This window comes from Trematomus bernacchii, unplaced genomic scaffold, assembly GCF_902827165.1.
Source record: "Trematomus bernacchii unplaced genomic scaffold, fTreBer1.1, whole genome shotgun sequence".
Taxonomy (NCBI): Eukaryota; Metazoa; Chordata; class Actinopteri; order Perciformes; family Nototheniidae; genus Trematomus; species Trematomus bernacchii.
Window position 1 is genome coordinate 5,009,874 of NW_022987705.1, and position 6,159 is coordinate 5,016,032.

A 6,159-nucleotide genomic window follows, 5' to 3' on the forward strand; every position below is an offset into this window, starting at 1 on the left:
GACACAAATACATTATTTTTGTTTACACATCTCTGCACTTGGGCATTTTCTGTTATCATGTCCTTCATTCCCTTATGTTCATTTCTAGATATGACCTTATGCTCATAACTATTCCCTTAGCTGGAGCTGAACATCTTAGAGGAGACTTACCTCTCGTCAGGGCTGGATGATGTAGCAGTTTCTGCCTGCGTGTTCCTGTCCGGCTGGAGGATAAAAAGCTGTCGGCTTTAGTGTGCAGCAACGTAGAGCATCATACGTCTGAGACGAGGTGGAGAAATACAGATAGGTAGAGGAGAGAGGGAGGGACGAGGGTGGACCACAGAGCGCTGATTCGTCTTTCTCCTCTGCAGTGCCTGACGGAGGACACAATGTAGGGCTGCAAAACAGAAAGCATAGTATGACCTTATTACCTTTCCTCTCTGGTCCTCTGCTCACCTTGTCTCATTTACAAAGCTCTTCTCATACAGATGTTCACTTTATGTTTATATGTGGTATTCTCCCTTATGTATTCAGTTATGCTGCTGTTATACTTCCTATATTACTTTGACAGAGATTCGTTCTTACAAGATGCTCTATTTAACGAGCACATTACGTACTCTACACTTACTGTTTTTACAATATTTGTTAAGATAATTTAAATATATATGTCCTTTAATTGACATTCTGTTTGAAAATCCATACTACCACAGGGTAAATGTGTGACCCCCAGACATTTCTAGCACCGTCATACCAGATGGCTCAGTGTCTCCACCCTGAGGCCATAATAGGAATTTCACAGAGTAAGCTGGAAGCAGCTGCAGTAAATAAAGCATGCATCACAAGGTTCCAGGGATGTTGAGTTGTTGTTGTAGGTGGATGGCTATGACCAATATCATCCAATGAAGGACTTATTTTTTTAAAGTGAGGGAGCTAAATGCTACAATGACATAGATGAAGATATATTACGCGTGAAAAAAAAGTAATGTTGTCTTAAATTACTTTTAAAGGTCCCCTATTATACTGTTTTTCATCAATATATAATAGGTCTCAAATATATACAGAACATGTCTCTGAAGTGTTTGGCTCCAAACACCAAACAGATCATTGCAGAATCCCATAATCCCCTCTGTTTCAGCCCTGTTTCAAAAGTGCTGATTCTCTGTCTGTTACTTTAGATGAAAATAAGGAGCCACTCCCCACGCCCCTCTGAGAGATATTTGGTTAAAAAGAACACAATAGGCGCTTTCACACCAAGTACTTTGCCGTACTTAGTTCATCAGAACTCTTTAGTTCTGATGAACTAAAGAGCAGATCGCGTTCACACCGGAATAAGTCCCTGAGGGAGGATTAGGCAAATGAAGCCGCTGACGTCACTTCTTCTTCTGCTTTGGGTTTACTGGCAGGCCGCAAACAACTTCACGGCGTATACTGCCACCCGAAGTCCCCGGCCGGAAGTCCCCGGAGTTGGGGACTGGCTTCAGTAGAAGCTGCTGGGACTCCCAGCAGTGTCTACTGAAGCCTTCTGAGTAAATCGCCAGAAATGCAGACACCTCCTCATCTCCACCGCTCCCATGTTTTCTTTTGTGTTGCCATAAGTTAGTCTCTCTGCGTTTGTGCGCTGGGCTAATGCTAATGCTAATAATGCTAATGTGAGGAAAATAAAATGGCGGCTTCACAAAACCTTTTTGGGAGTTTTACGGGGCGTGGTTTGCAATCCGCCCAGCCAATCAGACATAGGAACCTTTTTCTCCCATGAAAGTACCTGCTCTCTAGCAGGGACTGAAAAGGGGGTGGAAAGGTTCTCATGAACTAAGTTCTAGTTCCGAATTTCTTTGGTGTGAACGCACATTTTCGGAACTATATCGGAACTATACTGGGAAAAGTACTCGGTGTGAAAGCTCTAGGAGGAGATTCAGGTGATAACCACTTACCTTGGTTGTTGATTGGCTAATGGTTACACAAGCCAACAAATCATTATGACATCATAAAGTGGCCAAAATTTGATCAGCTAACTTTCAGACAGGTTTTTATATAAATGGATCAGGACAAAAAGAGAGCGAATCTTTTTTCCTGAAACTTTCAGAATTTCTTTTCACAAAGGGGACACATGTTGATGTAGAAAAGACATGAAAAAGTGGATTTTGCATAATAGGTGACCTTTAAGGTAAACTTAAGAAAATGTACTTCTTTTACTTACTTCACAATCACAGATCACTGGGCTGCTCGAAGCATGCTCTGTGCAGAAGGCAGGAAAACAACTCCCTGACGTGTATTTCACCTGAACCTGGTAAACAGAAAACCCAGACAAGAAAAGGAAAGTCAGAGTTTTAATACTATTAAAATGTAAAGAACATCAAGACAGATGAGGAGTTGCACAGTGAACTTATATTATTGGTTATTGACAAAAGGCTTAATGACTGTTATCCCTTCTTCTTTACAATGTCGGTGAAACAAAACTCAGCCAAATAATTACATTACTATTTAAATATGATTAGTAATTTTTTTGTTGATTAAAACAGTTTGAAGGCATCCTGTAATTAGATTGCATATCTCGTTCTCCCACAGATATATAAATTATATATGAATGCGGTTGAAATACATGCAGCTATTTTGCAATAGCAAAATGTTTGTTTGGAAATAAATGCCTGCTGGAACACATTTCTCTTTAACTTATCAGAGACAGACATTTCATGGTGCTGCCCACATTAAATATTTCTCTTTCATCTTCAGGCACATTCAGACACGGCCTCCGACTCTTCCCTCCCACACCAAGTATGTTAAGTCTCGATTTCTGTCATTTCTCTCCTTTCTACCGCGGTTGCCTCCTCTTCGAATAAACTGGACATGCAGGCTATTTGCCCTTACCGCTTTGCTGTTATGTCTTTTCACAAATAGATTCAGTGTATGTAACTGTTGAACTCTTATACATATACATTGCTGGATATTTAAGCACATTAGCTAATCTTATGCTGTACGTCCATGAGCCCCAAAGGTCTAAAGTGGCTTTACCATAGCTTATCACCTTTAAGCCATTAGTTTTATCTTGCGTACTCTTCACACTCTCATTTGAATCGCTTTGATCAGAGATGGTTTGATTGAGATTTTGGGCTGAGATAAATAGGTATACTTATCTTTGGGTTTTTGGGTTAAACACAACATTGTGTTCTTTTTGGGATACCTTAAACACATTTAACACATTTTACCTAGTAGCTTATCCACGGCACTTCCTAAAACATCTGCTTCGGGGATGTGGAGTAGAGGTGTAAATCCAAAGTTTGGTCACAATACAATATTATATTGATGCTTTGGACAACAAGATGATAATATCACAAAGTCTACCCCTGATAGGACTACGACGCTGAAGTTGGCTTCCGATTCAGAGCTTCTGATTCGGCAGTTAAGGGGAAAGTTAAGGGACATTTAATTTACAGCGCTGAGCGAACAATCCTCCGTGTTTGTACCTCTTAAATCGCTGCATAGCCGATTTATTTATCCCAGAGAGTCTAAACATTATTTATAACACAGTTTTAGATTTGTGAAACCTTTATTCTATTTGTGAAAATACAAAAAAGGGAGATTTCAGTGCTTTTTTCGCATTTAGACCACATTAGACCAGGTCCTGATCTAAAACCACAATCTAGACTATACCAGTCCCCTGACCACGCAACTGCCTGCAGACATGATCCTCATTACCCCATTATCCATAGAGTAGGAACACGATGAGGGCAAATGGTGGGAAGGAGAGGAAGAGCAGGGTCTGAAATGATGGCAGGTGTTAGTGGCAGATAAATGAAAGTTATTTATATGTTGATAAATGAGACAAAGAATTGACAGAAAGCTTTTTATGAAAATGTCTTAGTATATAGCTCAAATTAAGAACAAGCACACTAATGGCTGAATTATGGTTCTTCTAACACAGGCCATAACAGCTCTGGATAAAGTCGGAGGTATGCAACTGGCAGAAGCACTAGGAGAGATCGAGTGTGGCCAGTTAGAGGAAAAGTGAAAGAAAAACAGTAATTTTCTTTTGAAACAACAATTTCAAGAGTGCATTACCATGTTAACCATAATTTATTTTCTACTTTTGTTTTGAAGTGAAAAAGAAGACATGATAATGCAGACGAGAAATGAAATGGAGAGACGTGGACTTCTGCAGTGACTTTCTCAATAAAAATGTTGAAAAATCTCATTTCCCTCAGTTGCATTTTCACAAGTAGAATTAAAGTGGACCTATCATGCTATATTTTAATAATATACAGTAGTGTAGGACCATACCTATATAAGGCATATCTATACTTTTTTTTTTTCAAAATACCAAACAGATCATGCATTTTAGCCATGCCTCATTTCGCTCAATTTGCACTTTTTTACCCCTGTTTTTGAAAGGGCTGATTCTGTGAGAACAGCACCACCTACAGGCCTGGCATATGTACTACAGCGTCTCCAGCGCTTTCGAACGGCAATGGCCGTGGCTGTCTCCTCCTGATTGGTGGAGTTGGCCCAATAGCCGTAGCGCCACTGTCCTGACGTCAGGACAGTGTTCAAATCTGGATCAGTTTTTATCAGATCCGTTGCAGCCCCTTTTTTAGAGATTTGGGTATGGAGGAAAATAGAGAGGGTTGTGTTTTCTGACACTTGGTGAGTTCCCTGGAACACCGGGGACACATATTCATGTATAAAAGACGTACAAAAGTGCATTTTGCATGATAGGTCCCCTTTAAGGTTTCACACATTTAAAACTGTGTTATAAAGAATGTTTAGACTCTCTGGGATAATCCAGTCCAGATAAATCGGCTATGCAGCGATTTAAGAGGTAAAAACATGGAGGATTGTTCGTTCAGCGCTGTAAATTAAATGTCCCTTAACTTTCCCCTTAACTGCCGAATCGCACGCTCTGAACCGGAAGCCAACTTCAGCGTTGTGATAGACTTTGATTCAGTGACCTGCGAGCGATATGGGAATATATCACATTCCCATTTGGCATAATTAATAACATTATTATCAAATATAGCATCTAAAATATGATTAGACCATTTTATTATTCATATCTTTCAGACATATTTTCATTTTAATAAAGCACAGCAGACCTCATTATTTCTGAGAATAGCTGGTCAACCTTAAAAGTTATCCCACCTTAAAGTGGACCTATCATGCTATATTTAAATGATATATTGTAGGGCCATACCTATATAAGGTATATTTATACGTTTCTGTTTTCAAAATACCAAACAGATCATGCATTTTAGCCATGCCTCATTTCGCTCTATGTGCTGTTTGCTGTCTACGGGTCTGATTCTGCTGACCACGCCGCCCTGCAGGAGAGGTGAGCCCTGCTCTGATCAGCTGCTGGGCTGTCAGAAGAGGGGGAGAAAAAGAGATCTCCGTCCTCCGTGTTTTATTATATAGAGTCGTTATTCATTTGTTTTAAAGCTCAATAAATAACAAAGAAGACCTTTGACCGGCACTTTTCTAATTTTGTCCGGAAGATTTAAACTTTAACTGACATCTTGACCGGCAAAAGTAACTGAAACTGAAACTCTGCCGCACGGTCCCCTCGTTCCTTGGAAGAGGCGGAGAGGTGGGTGTTTGTCATCTGCTGGTGGACTAACCGGAGAGAATTACAGTGCTTGCCTCGATTGCATTGAGCAATCCCTCCCCGCAAGCGTTTGCAGCGGGAGCAAACGCTTGCCTCGGGGAGGGAGAAAAAAAGCCACAGCGGAGAATAAACAGAAGGGTAACCATGGTAACTATGGGCGGGAAGTCTTCTTCGCTGCTTTTGTGGCAGACTACAGTGCCACTTACAGGCTTGGCATATGTACTACAGCGTCTCCAGCGCTTTCGAGCGGCAATGGCCGGCCGTGGCCCAACCCCACATTCCCCTGATAGGTGGAGAGTTGGCCCAATAGCCGTAGCGCCACCGTCCTGATGTCAGGACAGTGTTCAAATCTGGATCAGTTTTTATCAGATCCGTTGCAGCCCCTTTTTTAGAGATTTGGGTATGGAGGAAAATAGAGAGGGTTGTGTTTTCTGACATTTGGTGAGTTCCCTGGAACACCGGGGACACATATTCATGTATAAAAGACGTACAAAAGTGCATTTTGCATGATAGGTCCCCTTTAAAGTGAGCTTGGGTTGTTGTTGTTGCGAGCTTGGGGGCTAATCCCAGCCCCTTTCACTTTA